Source organism: Malus domestica, chromosome 17 (assembly GCF_042453785.1).
Source record: "Malus domestica chromosome 17, GDT2T_hap1".
Classification (NCBI taxonomy): domain Eukaryota; kingdom Viridiplantae; phylum Streptophyta; class Magnoliopsida; order Rosales; family Rosaceae; genus Malus; species Malus domestica.
The window spans coordinates 15,526,051-15,542,919 of NC_091677.1; positions in this window are offsets into that span (position 1 = coordinate 15,526,051).

Consider the following 16,869-nt stretch of genomic DNA (forward strand, 5'->3'; position numbering starts at 1 on the left):
CTTCACAAGCTAGCAAGAAAGTTTCCTCAATTTAGGCTTTAATTATGCTTATCTCTCATGCAACCTTTAGAGATCCAAATTGTCTTGTCAGCACGCTGCCTTGTCTTCATTCTTAAACTGGGAATGATTGGCTGGGAATTTTAAGCTAAAAACTTGAAACGATCATCTTCAATCTCTTGTGAATCAGCTCCAACTGGAATCACTCAAAAATTCTATCATTTGCATACTTTTCCACCAAACTCGATCCTACTGCTCCTAAAAACACAATATGGCAAAAGTATCACAAATACTTAAAACTTCCAACTAAACTAGACAAGAAAAGAAATGTAAAAGTGCAAAATATATATAGTATAAATATTGGTTCATCACCTTTCACGATCTTGCTCATACGAGCTTGATTCGGGTGTTGTTTTTCGTAAAAGAATGAGCTCTGAAAGGGATAGGCCTAAGATAATCAACACTCATTCAAGGACCTAAACTTAACCTCATTAACCTATTATTGTTGAAATGTATTTCTACATCTCAATCTTCATATTGGTTAATATGGCTAGGTTCTCAATTTTGAATTGGTTGAGGAGGGATTGCTTCATGCAGTCATTCCATCTAATTCATCACAATTAGCTACAATGAATTGGGCCTTAAAATTAACTGAAACAAATTTAAAAGGGTTCTTTTGCCACTTAACTTCATTTGAGAGATGACATTTTCTGGTACCAATGAGCACATTAACTTCTTTTTTTCTGTTTTTTTGGTGAAATTTCACAGCATCTTTGGTTGTATTGTGTTGGGAACATCGTATCACTTTAATCTCTCCAAAAAATGGAATATATTTGCTACACTACGGACCAAAATTATAATATATAATATGATTTAATAATCGATCACCCAAGATCATGAACAATCAATTCTAGATACTTCGAAAAAATAAAAAATAACAAATATAGGAATCTGTAATTTCTGCATGTTCCGAGCATCAATGAAATTGCTTGACAAATGATAAGAAAGTTGTCTCCAAGGATATATGTATGTATGTGTGTGTGTGTGTTGTGTGTGTAGCATGATGATTTTCTCTGGATCTTCTTTGTGAGAATCTTAGAAATTCTTACATCATGATTATTCATCGTATATCGTTCGATTAGTTTTCGTTAAATATTATTTATATTTATTATTAAATAAAAAAAATTAAAATAATTTATCATCGTACGATTTATGATAAATAATTAGAATGTGAGAATTCTTAAGATCCTCACAATTTGAATCCGGATAAAATCCAAATCTACAGACCCTTTAACAAGAGGGATCCTTATTTAAAAAAAAAAATAGGGACACTCTCTTGACAGTTGAATTGACTTTAATGAAATTGTGTGATTCAGATTAAATCATAGACCATATAATTTCATTAAAGTCAAATCCAACGATCAAGAAGATATCTCAATTTTTTTTTTTTAAATGAGAATTCCTTTTGTTAAAATATTCCTCTAAATCTATATATACATATACGCTAGCCGATAGGCTAAACATATTTGACTGCAACCTGCTCGGGATCTGCATACGATGAAAGATTTGAATATTGTGCCAGTGCACATAGACAATGACATGATAGAGACTGAGTGAGACAACTTAGCAGAACTAAAAAGAAAAACAAATATATTTTACATTAAAAATATGAAACTTTTCCGAAACTCTTCATAAAATCCATTTTTGTTTGCCTTTACAACAAAAATAAAAGCTTTCTGTTATTTAACGTTTTAACACCGCTGAATAAATTTTGATAGCGAATTACTTGATTCGTTGAATGAAAGGGGCCCTACAACCTCTTTAAAAATAAAAATATCGTCCAACAAAATGTTCAACCGAGGTTTAAATATTAGGAACTTTAACGATAAGTTTTTGATACTGTTCACTTCAACAAAAAATCATATTTTATACTAAAAAATTAATCCTAATACTATTTACTTTACCCTTTATTCTGTCTTTATCGTTAAAACTCAAAATTTTCAAGCTCTTTTTATTAGTTTTCTTTTAAATATTCACTACAATTGTAGTTGGTAGCACTACCATGATATAAAGAATATAGCTATATTTGAGGCATACACTAAAGTGGAATCACTCTTAGTTATTGATAAATCACCAACCCACAACTCAATTAAATCTCAGTTTAGTACCCTTAAGAGCAACTCCACCCTTGGAGCCCTTCCCCCTGGCAATCCACTATTCAATCCACCTAATGAACAGTAACTGCCCTTAATAAATAGTAATTGTCATTTGCATCTCCACCCTTGGAAACCTTTCCCCTGGCAATTAGTAATAAAATATTAATATTTTTTTCTCACCCAGTCCATAAAATATTATTATTTTTCTCACCCAATCCATAAAATATTATTATTTTTTCCTAATTTTGACCGGTACTCTCTCTCTTTCTCTCACATCAACAACCATGGAACACCGAGGAGGAAGGAGGATGAGGAGCGGAAGGAGGACGAGGAGGAAGGAGGAAGGAGGACCGGTCCTCTCTCTCTCTCTCTCTCTCTCTCTCTCTCTCTCTCTCTCTCTCTCTCTTTTTCTCAGCAGCAGCCATGGAACACCGAGGAGGAAGAAGGGCGAGGAGGGGAAGGAGGACGAGGAGGAAGGAGGACGCAGAGAACACCGAGCGCATGCACCGATGCCGCACATCAGCCATACGTCACACAGCCCTCAGGCTCTCTCGGGCTGGCAATCCCCGCCGGGCTTGTCGCTCGGGCCCTTTCTCCTCGTCTGTCCCCCGAGCAACCAGCAACGCTGGATCCCCATCCCCCGGCCGTTGGGCCCTTTTTCCTTGCCTGTCCCCCGAGCAACCAACAACGCTGAAGTTGCTCTAAGTTTCGTGGTTTTCAACATTTGGTACATGCAGTTTTTTTCATCCCAGAGTCATACCTAAAGTATTAATTTTGGGACAGACTCACACATCCGTTAGTCTGGTTGTTAAATCTCTCCTTAACTGATGACGTGATGTCCATGTGGACAATGACTGGGCGCCACATGTCATTAAGGGGTCCTCGTGGAAATTAAACATTAAAAAAATTAAAAAAAAACCCAAATCCCTTTCGTCTTCCCCAGAATCCTTAACCGTGCCCACCCTCCCACCCCCCATCACCTACCCCTTCTTAGCAAACCCTCCCACCTCAGTCGTCATAAAAAAACCCCCAATGTTCATGTGCCTCTCTGGCATATACGTAGTTGGAAATGGCACAAGTGGTGGCATTCCCACGGGAGACGACCCTTGGCCGGTTAAATGTTGTTTGGAAGTTTTTGTGTGTAATAATCGTCGGTGTAACCCCTAGGGTTTCCCATTTCATCTTTTTTCCGGTGATAGATGGTGGTCGGCTCGTGACCAGCAACGATTTGCATCATCTGCAACTCCTGGATCTACCTTTGAATCTCCGCCTGAGACATCACCGGTTCTTTAGTGTGGCGATCCCCAGGAAATTGGGGTTTGTCGGCGAGGCCATGACCGGAACCGTCGAAGATGATCCATCAGGAGACCCGATCTGAATCGAATTCAAAGTGTCGACGAACCACTGGCCCTCGGACTTGGTCTAGCTGGAGCCGAAGCTAGCGGAAGTGTTGCTGTCCAGAGGGAAAAGAAAGAGTTGGAGCCTGGTGGGCTTAGCAGAAGCACTGTAGAGCCGGCCGTACTCGACCATCATGTGGTCACGGTCTTCGTCGTTGGTGACATATATGAGAACATCGAGATCTTTGCCGGGAAGCTGGTACTTGAAGCAAACGACGTCGTTAGAGGTGTCGCAAAGGGAGGAGAGCTTAGAGATGAAAACAGAGAGCTTGATATTGTGATCGACAACGAGGATTTTGGTGTCATCGCCGACGTAGGCAAGCTGGTGGTCGTAGGGGCGGGGTTGGATTTTGCTGCCATAGCTGCATATGAACTTGACTTTGTAGGTGGAGGTTGCAAAAGGGGGTTTGGTCGTCCCACGAGAGGGTGTTGCAGTCGATTTCGCGAGAGCGAGGGGAAGAGTCGAGGGAGTCCGGGTACAAGTGGTGCGAAAGAAAGAGTGTTGGGAGTGGAAGAAGGGGTGGGAGGGTGGGTACGGGTGGGGATTATGGGGAAGACGAAGGGGATTTGGTTTTTTTTTTTTAAATTTTTTTTAAATTTTTTATTTCCACGTAGACCCCTTAATGACACGTGGCGCCCAATCATTGTCCACATGAGCGCCATGTCATCAATTAACGGGAGACTTAACAGCCAAACTAACAGATATATGAGACTGTTTCAAAATTAACACTTCAGGTATGACTTTAGGACAAAAAAAACTTCATGTACCAAATGTTGAAAACCACGAAACTTGAGGGTAGTAAACTGAGATTTATCCTTTAAAAAAAAATAAAAATAAAGTATTACATATTGTCCAACTATTGATAGGCATACACATCGTATTTTTATTTAGAACAATAGCCTCTGATCGATGCATACTTTTTCCCACGACTTGGAAACCAAATTAAAATTATCAATTTTGAATATTTGATCAATCACCACCTACTGTATATTGTGAGACTTAAACATGAAACCTATGTGAATGGATCTATGAAAACTATTGCGAACAAATAATTAAAGCATAATGTCACTTAGTACTCCAGTCTAGTGGTATTTCTCTTCATTTGTAAGAGCAGTTCCACTGTGGGCTATTGCCCGAGGAACTGGCTCTTAAACAGGGTCAGAAAGCCCGAGTGGGTCCGAGGGAGAGGCCCGACAGGAGTTGCTAGCTCGAAAGCTCAAAGGCCATGTGACACAAGATTGACGTCTAGGCGACATCAGCCATCATCTCCACTGCATTTCTGGGCCTCAACCTTACAACTACTCGATCTCTTCCGGGTACTATTTGATTTGAAAAAAGTTAAACAACAGGCATACAAGCAACATTTCATTTACTCATTTGAATTTGCCATGCTTATTCTATTACCTCAAAATTTTCAAATTCTAAACATTTATTTAAATGATGAATTGAAATAATGCTTCCATTTTTCTCCAAAATTCAATCGAATCCCATTTGGGGAAACAAAAACTGACCTCCGTCGTCCTTGGAAGCTGTGGAGCCAAATAACGCAGTGCGGATCCAGGAGATTGAGAATGAGGGAGCCAGGACTTGAATGATGACAATTTGAAATTAACCGGGCGATCCAGCTTCACGGCACCCCTCTGCACCACACCATTTAGCGAAGCCATAAACTACAGAAGTGCAGCAAAAATTAAGAAGGGCATTAAGGTGTGCTGCTCTGCTGTGTGTCAGAAGTGCAGCAAAAAACAAAATGGTAGAAGTTTCAAAAGTAATAATCTAATATTAATTTATACAAAGTAAATAATATAATGTTAATTATAAATTAAAATAAAAAAAATATTTTATTACCTATTGTCAGGGCTATTTAGTGTAGGGATGGAGATGCAAAAGACAGTTACTGTTTATTTAAGGGCAATTACTGTTCACTGGGTGGACTAAATAATGAATAACCCCGGGGGGGGGGCCTTTGCAACCGTGGAGTTACTCTAAGTGAGAGGTTTTATGTTCGATTCTTGCCAATGGCGTGATTGAACCATATTATTATGGCAAAGCCCATCCTCCTGGCCTTTAGTGTAGATATTATTGGCATACTAACTCCCTTCATCTACCTTCCTTCATATTGAACACACAGTATTTGCTTGTTTTTGACAATTTCTTCTAATTAAGCATTCTTCTTGTCTCTCTTAAACAACTTTTAATCAGTCACTTGGTATTACAATCTAATAATATTCATCTTTACTTGTAAGCGAGAGGTTTTAGGTTTGATTCTCGTCAAATGCGAGTTTAAATCATATTATTGCTAACCTATTGTGAGTTTAAGCTTATCCTCTTTTTGCTATGATAGATTATATCGTTTTTTAAAAATAAAAAAAAAATAAAAAAATAAAAACAACTATCAATTAATTTGTTTAAGCACAACCATGTGAATGCTTGATATGGCCGAGTACAAGCCCAATAAATGCATGAGATGAAAAAAAAAAAAACAGACTTTCCGTTTTGGCTAATAATGCAACAACACATGAGCTGTCTACTTTAAGTTGGTTGAGTACTGCTATTTAATATTGTTGTCTAATGATATTTAGTGATTTTTTATTTATTAAAGGGTGTGTTATCCACACATCATTTTATTAAGGAGTGTGTTAAATTTGAATCTCGTGATGACCACTTCGGTACTAATTTATTAAGGAGTGTGTTATCCACACATCATTTTTTACTTTTTACACACCCTTTATTAATTTATGTCTGTTGATATTTTTAAATTCATCCGATCTGAATATCGAAAATAAAAAAAGTATGAGAAAAATAAAAAAGAATGTGTGGATATCACACCCCTTTATTAATTCCTTGACCCGTATTGTAAAAATTGGAAATTGGTTGAATTATATTATTTCTCCAAACACGCCCCCCCCCCCCCCCCGCGGCGGCGGCGCCGGAGTGATTTCAATATTCCAAATAAATGCAACTTGGTAGTTGAATTCAAACTCAACTGCCCAAACCAAACTCAATTAATTTATTTTGTTGCAACTCAAAGTAAACCTAAACATAATAATATCTCAACAACAAAAGGAATCACGAGCTTCTACATCTATTATTTTTGCATTTACACAATGAATCTTACCCATTTAGTTACTCCTATTCACCTTTCAAACTTGTTTCCTACGAATCAACATTTTCTCCCTAAACTCATCTCCCTGGATACACCATACGTACAACTCACTTGTAATAACATACCATTGTCGTACACATTCCATAACTGAAATAATTCACTTACCAAATACTATTTAAGATTATTTCCGTAAAAAATCAATCAAACTAAAGACCGTTTAATATTTATGTGTGAAGAAGATGACGATTTTGGTAATTAAAATCATTTTGATAAAGTACCTTCCATTTGTGATAAATATAGACGATCAATTTGATTAATTATTTGTAGAAAAAAAAAATTAAACGGTGTTAAATTAAATAAATAATCTGATTATTGACATGTGTACAAGTACAATAAGAGTTCGTTAATTAGCTACAAATGGGTGGATAATTAAGAAGGTGAACCCTAGGGTGCACTCAAACATTGTTCCCGTGTTAGAATGTGTTAAAGATTTAAACAACATGGTTCTAGGATCAAAGTTTGATAAGCATCACGAAACAAGGACGAGAAGGATGAATGGTACTAACCTGCATTGATTGGAGGCATGATGGTTCGAGTATCACATGAAAAAAAGTTAGAAGTTCCATCATAAAACTACTTGACAATATGGAGAGTAGTCCAATATCTTATTAGCTCTTGTATGGTTTGGTTTATCACCGATTTGAGACTTTGTCCTCACTTTCTCACATGCCCCCTCACGTGTGGCAAATTTTCAAGCCTAACACGTGAACAACACAAATTCAGTGAATTGGAGCACGTATAGCCGATAGGCTTCACACATGGGCTAACCTGCTCTGATGCCATGAAGAAAGTTGAGGTTCCACCATAAAACCAATTGACAATATGGGGAGTAGCCCAACTTACTTATAAGCCCATGCAAAGGTCCTTCCTCCCATCAATGCAAAATTCATTCTCAACATGCTCCTTCATTTGTGACAAATTTTCAAGCCTGACACGTGGATAAGGCAAACCGGGTGACGTGGAGCATCTATGGCCATTGAGCTTCACACAGGGGGACAACCTGCTCTAATACGATGAAGAAAGTTTAGGTTTCACCATAAGACCAATTGGAAGTAGAAGCCCAACCTCTTATAAGCTCTTGCATGGTTTGGTTCCTCACCGATGTCAACCGAATGACGTAGTTAACTTATTAGTTACTCGGCCTGCGCACCACGTAGGCTAGGTAGTTTTTAGGGTCAACATTTTGGCACGCCCGGTGGGACCATAGTGCTAAAAAATACAAAGTTCATGACCATTGAGACACGATCGGTTAAAAACAAAACAGTCATGTGAAAGTCCACGACCAACCTTGCAGTCCAGAACCCATGACAAGAGGACTCGTCACAGGCACATAATCCTCTTGTCGCCGTGACACCTAAGGCCATAAGCGCGATGCTCCGAGAAAAAGAGGTTGGTCTCGGCGACCAACCTCACAATGCAGGAACCCCTAACAAAATCGGGGGTGTTTTAATAGAAGATTGTGATGAGGATGGTGGTGAAGGCTCTGATCCACCGACTAGGTCATTTTTTCGAAGACGGCTTGAAGAATAATCTTAGCAGTTTAAGCATACGTTCAGCCGAGAAATAAAAGGAATACTCGAAGAAGTACGTAGTTACAGCGCCGTGCATACTAGACTGCTCGAGGTCCTAGTTAGCAATACATATAATATTGGTTACGCCAACCAATCTAGACAACCTATTCCAAAGAACAGTTCAATAACAGCGTCACTAGCCGAGACAGGATTTGCTCGGCTCAGAATGATTGATCTGGAAAAAAAGGGTGGATCAAGCAGCAAGATGAACGACTTTGTCCAAGGCGCAGAAACGGCATCCATCGATGTAATTGAGGTCCAAAAAAATGATTGATTCAGCCCTGGAAAAAGGGCCGAAATTCCCAAAGTTCATCTATCTATACCTAGCTTATGTAGAAAAGTTCGAATATCCAAAAGGCTTTAAGATTCCAGATTTCAGCCTTTTTGCTAGAGAATCGTCCCTGTCCTCATTAGAACATGTAGCCCGGTTCACTGTGCAATGCGGAGATGTTAATAGTGACTTCCATAAACTGCGACTATTTAACTTATCGTTAACAGGCTCGGCATTCGCATGGTACATCAACCTCCCGCCTAACTCCATCCAAAATTGGGAGGAACTAGTCGAGAAATTCCATGAGCAATTTTATCGGCCGGGAATAGAAATGTCAGTGTCTTCATTGGCCAGGATGGCTCAAGCATCTGATGAGTCACCAATGGATTATCTTACAAGGTTTAAATCGGCCAGAAATTGGCACCGAGTACCTCTGCCTGAAGTCGAGTTTGTTAGGCTTGCTTTGAATGGGTTAGACGTAAAATACAAAAAGAAATTCTTGGGGGGGAAATTTCAGGATATGTATGAACTGGCTCAACATGTCGAGCAATATGATTATCTACTCCAGGAAGAAAAAATATCGAAATCTCCGACCTGAGGAACAATCTACAAGAATCATTCGGTCAGTTATGCATCGGTTGAAGGAGAAGACTCCTAATTTGCCAGTGTAAACGCAGTCAAAATTGTAATCGATAAGCTATACATATGTAAGGCATTGACCCATCCTAACTCCAAGGATGCCAAAAATCGTCCAGCCTCTGAAGAAGCCACAATCAAAACATCAAAAGTTTATACTTTTAATATCACTAAGGCTGATGCAATTTTCGACCAGTTGTTGCTTGCAAAGATTATCAAACTCCGGCAAGGGCATAACGTTCCTAAGGCCGAAGAGTTGAAGGGAAAAACATATTACAAATACCATAACTCAAGTAAGCATACGACAAACAACTGTGTCGTTTTTCGTGATGCCATTCAGAGCTGGATCGATGAAGGAAAGTTAAAATTTCCTGAGAAACAAATGACTATTGACGTCGACCCTTTCCCTTCGACGACAGTTGGTATGGTGGATGCTCATTTACCTAAAAATGAAGGGAAATGATAGGCTAGGTTCGTTCCGATACAACATATCCCAAAGCATAACTCTTGGCAGCGACTTAAGATCGATTTATCTTCAAACGAACCATCTACAGAATTGTCGGGACCAGCCATAGTGGAATCAATGTCAGACTCTAGCATAGAGGAAACCGATAAGTCGATGGTTTTATGCAGTCATTGCCAAACACGTGTTGTCCTAACTGAGCCAAAAGGAAAACCTCTTTATGCTCAAACACTGCGACAACCATCTACGGTCGCAACGACATCCCCGACGGTATTCCGCGTAGGACAGTGCCAGAAGGTGTTCGAAAGGCTATGCCCTAAAAAATGACCTGACGACCTGCCCTCGGCTAGATATCGTCTTGACTTTGACGCGCCGTTCTACAATGAGGATTATTATTCGCACAACTCTAGTAGCTCGAGTTCATCGAACCAAAAACCCGTTAAGCCGCCTGAGCCACGAGACCAACGATGGTATAGCTACAATTCTCCTACCAGCGTATATACCGCGTTATCTAAGTCTCAGAAGCGGCGATGCTAACGGATCAACTGCATGGTTCGACGACAAGCGGCGCAGGCAACTTCGGCTACCAAGTGGCAACCGAAAGAAGTAATAGGTCGTAAAGACGGCCTATAGCCCCCATCAGTTATGGACGAATTGCTTTAGGAAAAAAAGGTGATCAATCGCTACTTTGACACTACAATCGAGGAATCTGATAAGTGCATCAAACTCTTTCTTCGACCCTAGAAAATGAAAGCTCGTTTTGAGCAATTCAGAGAAGAAGTGGAAATTAAACTCCATCCGTTGCCTTTGCCAGAGCCACTAATTAAAATATGATAAAATCTGCACCCCCCGTTTCTCGGCGAGGCTTTAGAGTACATGCGGGACTTTCATAAAAACCATTCCGCCAATGACTTGTACAGTTTGCCCAAGACATGTCAAGAAGCCCTCGACCTAGCGTTAACTTGCCCTGATGCTAAACAGATTATCCAGAAAACCACTGATCCAGCGATGAAGGCCAAGTTCCAACATATATGCGAAGCTCGAGTCCTCGACTTCGAGGTCAACCCATACACTGATTTAGATACCACCGAGCACATTTTTTCTCTTGAAGACCTTCAGTATTTACGACATCATTTCAAAGTTTTCTCAGCTGTATCTCTCTTCGGCCTTACGGCCGATGAAAAAGAATGAGTGGTGCGTTTGGATACTTACCTAGACACAAGAAATGCTCGAATCGCTTAAGAGGAAATGGCTCGTAAAGCGGTACAGGGACAAAATCAAACCCCAGCAACAAGCAATCTCGAGGACGATAACCAGAATGAAATAGGTTTAGTCAACGTTCCACAAGAACGAGATAATCAAGTCGAAGATGCTCCAGAGCACGTTATTGCACTCGATGACCCAGAAAACAACGATCAAGATCCAATGGGCCCTTCAGTTCTTGAAAATATGGAATTCAACATGGTCTATGTTTTACCTGTCTAGTTTTAACCCACCGCGCACCAACCAAACTTCTTGGATGGGGACGTGATTATCGAGGAGGCAACACAGGTCGATTTCATCGCCATTGAAAAAGATGGGCAAGCAAGCAAAGAAGACAAGCTTAAAGTAGCCTTGGCCGAACTATTTCCTCGCTCTTCTTCGGTTAATCTTCAACATCTGAAGTCGTTGTATGTCACGACTCACATTGAAGGTTATCCAATTTCTAAAAATTTTGTCAATTGTGGGGTGACGATTAACATTATACCTGTCTCCGTCATGAAGGCACTACGACGATCTCACGATGAACTTATTCCATCAAGGATAACCATGAGCAGCTTTGTCGGTGACACGTCCCAAACCAAATGAGAGTTGTAAGCGTTGCAGGTCGCAATCACATAATCGCATTCTTCATAGTCGACTCCAAGACCAAGTATAATGCATTGCTCGGTCGAGATTGGATCCATCAAACAAACTGTATCCCTTCTTCATTATATCAGGTTCTCATTTTTTGGGACAGTAAATCGGTCGTGGTCTATCTGGCCGACAATCAGCCGTTCGAAGCCAACATGATACAAGCACGTTACTACGATGACCACGTTGGCTATATCATCTTGCACGGTCTTAACAATGGAGGACAGCTGACTCGGATTTCGGTTCAAAAAGCCATCGAGGTAGGTGCCCAGACTGTTCACCAGGATTTGGTGAGATTCGGGTTGGCTGAGCTTACATGCTCACCTCTTTATAGCACAAGGCCTTTTGGGAACTCACTGGCTTTGGATTCCATCAGAACTCCGAAGTTAAGTGAGTTTGGGCTAGAGCATTCCCAAGATGGGTGACCTCCTGGGAAGTTCTCGTGTGAGTTCCCAGAAACAAAACCGTGAAAGCATGGCCAGGGCCTAAAACGGACAATATCGTGCTACAGCGGAGTCGAGACTAGGATGTGACAACCACAATAGCTAGATTCGACATGGTGCTCATATTGCATAAGTGAGTTTGCAAATTCGGCTTCTTTGTTCATTTTTGCATTTGCAATTGTAAGGCTTGCTTGGTATTGTGCCATTTGCATTGCCAAGCAACGCATTCTTTTATCACCCATTAATGAGATATTGATGATTTTGAGGAAACAAAAACACTTGAAAGTTGGATGATTGGTGAATATGTTGTGTGATGGTTAGATATTCAACCTATGCTTATATAGAAGACGATTGAAGGTTTGCATTTCATGTGTGTAGGTTTGTGTTTCATGCGTTTCGTCATGTGTTTTGTATGTATTTGGTATGTGTTTCGTGTGTGTCATGTGTTTCACATGTTTGGTGTGTTGTACATCTCTATCATGTTTTTTGTATGTGCTTCATATGTGTTCTGTGTGTCTTGCGTGTTTCACGTATTTTGTGTTTATACATCTTTATCTTGATTTTTTTATTCTTCCATAGTGTTTCATGTATCGATTTAGTAATTTTTCAATAATTATCGGAATTTAAATATTTTTAGGTTAAAATGTTCATAAAATTAATTTAGGATGGTCTACATATTTTTTTTAAGTTAATTTTAAATACATAATTTTTTTAAAGTTAATTTGAAAAAAAATTAGCCTAAATTCATTATTTAATAATCTGGGGTTAAAATTTTAGGCTAGAGTGGTTGGAGTAGAAAATCTGTTTATGAGTTAAAACAAAAATTTTCTGGACTAAAAATTTTAGGTTTTACTCCAAGAGTTGGAGATGGTCTAAGATTTGTCTTTTTTAGTTGAAAGTTACTTTCCTTAAAACAATCGGTATTCAAAGGAGATTTAAATTCAGGAACTTTTTCAATATTGAAAAAAATAAGTAATAGACTAAAAATTAAATCATACTCCCACCAATAAGTAATAGACTAAAAACTAAATCATACTCCCACCATAAGACTTGTCTTTTAATTATGGTGAAAAGTGAAGACGATATGGCAAGTGAAGATGATATGCCACATCTACCTATGAGACAGATAAGGCAAGTGAAGACGATACCACACTTCGGTAATTAGAAGTTTCGTGATTACGAGATCATTCTCCCACAATATTTCCTAATGTCATTTGTACTAAATCATTCACTTGTACTCACTAAAGGAGAGCTTGAACCTATGTACTTGTGTAAACCCTTCACAATTAATGAGAACTCCTCTACTCCGTGGACGTAGCCAATCTGGGTGAACCACGTCGTCTTGTGTTTGTTTTCCTGTCTCTATCCATTTACATACTTATCCACACTAATGACCGAAACAATCTAGCGAAGATCACAAACGTAATACTTTCTGTTGTACCAAAGTCCTCACTGATTTTGTGCATCAACAATCCTTAAGTCCTTACCTTTTTGCGTTGGTAATGGATGAGTTAACAGAACATATTCAAGATGATATTCCTTGGTGTATGCTTTTCGCAAACGATATAGTATTGATAGATGAAACTCAGGAGGGGTAAATGTGAAGCTTAACCTTTGGAGAGAAGTGTTGGAATCTAAAGGTTTTCGCCTAAGCCGATCAAAGACAGAATATATGGAGTGCAAGTTCAGCGTAAATGGAGGCCAAAATGAGTTAGGGGGTGAGGATCGGAGATCAGGAAATACCAAAGAGCGACCGTTTTAGCTACCTAGGATCTATCTTGTAAAAGAACGGAGAATTAGATGGAGATCTGAACCATAGAATACAAGCTGGATGGATGAAGTGGAAGAGTGCATTCGGTGTGTTGTGTGACCGTCGTAGGCCACTGAAGCTCAAGGGAAAATTTTATAGGACGACAATAAAGCCGGCGATGCTGTATGGCACAGAATGTTGGGCGGTGAAGCATCAACACGTACACAAAATGGGTTTGGACATGTGCAAAGAAGGCCTACTGACGCTCCGATTCGAAGATGTGACTACGGGTAGAGGTTCAGGGTCGAAGGCGTAGAGGAAGACCTAGGAAAACTTTGGAAGAGACCCTAAGAAAAGACTTAGAGTACTTGGATCTAGCGGAGGACATGATACAAAACCGAGCGCAATGGCGTTCTAGGATTCATATAGCCGACCCCACTTAGTGGGAAAATGCTTTATTGTTGTTGTTGTTGTTTTTTCTTTTGCTGAAGAGTGAGAAAGCAAGAGCTAGTTTAGGAAATTAGGCCTTCCCAATGTTTCTACTTTTCGTTATGTAAAAATGAATTCAAGTTTTAGATAGGATTTAATGCATGCTCCAGATTGGGATTTGGGAAAGTTTTGCAAATTCATGGTTGGATTGTCAATTGGTGTTGGGAATTTTGGTGTTCTGAGAATTAAGGTTAGGATAAGGAGTGGTGCTAAAGCACATTTTATATTATTGCATAAAACTTGGTTTGCATACTTGGATTTCACTGTTTTTTAATTCATTTATATGTTCTGTTATGATTTTTCTATAATATGCAGGGTGAGATACTTGGAGTTAGAATTAATAAGGATTGAATGAAACGTGTATTTTTTACTAGATTGGTATGGCTGACAAAGTTAAGAAGTAGTTTAAGATAGTCTAGGGAATTTCTTTAACTGAACATGGTTGTTTTCATGAGGTTGATAAGTCACGATGCGGTGCTTCTATACGAAGAAGTGATTTTATATGGATACATTGAGTGATGTGTGAAATGGTAAATGTAATTAATCCTTCAACAAAACAAACAGTAAAAGGAGTACCCATTCCCATCCAGCCTTCTGTTTTCTGCTTATCATACCTTTTCAATTTTGCTTATTTTTCATTAGTCATATGAAAGATAGTGCAATACCTTGGGACCAAAATATCTAACAAACTGGACTGGATATCTATATTATAGAGAGTTTGTATAAGTAATTTGGACATTATTAGTTTGTATTAGTGTTTCACTTCTGTTCATTCACTCTATTTTCTGTGTCGTATGGTTTTACGTGAGAATTCCGGAGTGATAGCATGTTGCAATGGTGTAAATGCAACTTTGTATTTGGTTTGTGTTTAAAACTTAGTCCACTCAGTGAATTTTTTTTTCCTTCTTTTCAGCTTCATTGTTTGAGTTGCATTAGGTTGTTAAAGAATTCAACAAAAAGGCTTTCCAGATACAACCGATTTATTTCAACGGTCAACTTTTTTTAGTTACATTTCCTTTTCTGTTCTAAATTATTGCGTTTTAGTGCTGCCTTTGTTATATCAACTTTGAAATTTGAACACAATTTTCTGAAACATAATATTTTTTTTTGGGGAACTTTACATATTTCTGAGTATGCACTACGTTGTTTAGGTATTTTTCATTTTTTCGTGTTGGTATCTTGAAACAGACAATGTGGCTATCTGAAATATTCAGTATTGTAGGGCGGCTCGGTATATAGCATTTGCAAAGGTTTTTTCTCTTTCTCATCTCCATGTACATATGATGAATGCAATTAAGAAGTCTAATGTGAGGTAACATTTTATAGCAAATTTTCTAGAAATTTTCAACAGGCAAATTCAGTTTATCTTTATACTAAACGATTGGATGACATTATTAAGAATTGAAAAGTAACATTTCCTTGGTTATTTTTGTTTTGTTGTTTTCTATTTCTTTCTCCTTGAAATGGTTGTTTTTCTTTTATTGTTTTCTATTTCTTTCTTCTTCTTCTTTTCCTGCCTGCCTTCTGTTATCTATGTGGTAATTGCAAACAAACTCTGCTGCTGCTTCAAAATTTGTATTAGTTTATAAAATATCCATAAAACACATACATAATGATTAAATTCTTTCTCATAAGCAGGTACCTGTATATATAGCATAAATAACATCTAAGGATCTTAGGGGGAGATTTACTTAAGTTAATCCTGTGAGCTCCGAGCTGAAGCAAGTCCTTAATTTTCGTGTACTTATTTTTTGATGTCTACTAGGCGGTTTACATAGTTTTTAACCATTAGGCCACCTAACTTTATGTTTACAATTGTGTTGTTTCTAATTGTTGATAGAAATTCAATTTAAATGCTTTTGGAAAGGTAAAGATAGAACTATGCCTTATAGTTCCTTTAATCTCGCAGCAACGCGCGGGCATCAATTTCTAGTCAATCCTAAAACCGCTAATTAACAGAAACCCCCAAATTGAACACTAGACGCAAACCTAGATTTGCATAAAAATCTAAGAATTATTTAGGCTAATAATATGGAAATTGAATAGAAATGGGAGGAAATTTTCGTTTCTCTTGTGCTGAGATGTTTCATATTCATGTTTGTGATTATTCATCCGTATTCATTTGATGTTTGATTACTGTTCATGTATTTACTTAATACTCGTATTGTCTAGTTCTTTATAACTAGTTTTTATTATAGTACATGGCAATGACTAATTGACAAATTCATGTGTTTTATTAGTACTAGTGTTTACGCATTTACTTAATACCATTGTTCTAAAAAATAGTCTAGGCGGCCACATCGCTTATGAAAATCGCCAAAGATATTAGGTGGCGTAAGGCGGCCGCCTAAGTGGGCTAGGTGGCTTTGGCAGATGCTGGGCGGTCTAGGAAAAAACATATTATCGTGACTCATAATCCTATTGTCTCCGCCTTGCCGTCACCCTCTCAGTTTGCTTGAAATGAGCCTTGACATGGTCTACGAGAGAGAGAGAGAGAGAGAGAGAGAGAGAGAGAGAGGGGAAAAACATATTGTCGCGACTCACAATCCCAGTGTCTCCGCCTTGCCATCGCCCTCTTAGTTTGCTTGAAATGAGCCTCGACATGGTCTACGAGAGAGAGAGAGCTTTGTAGATGT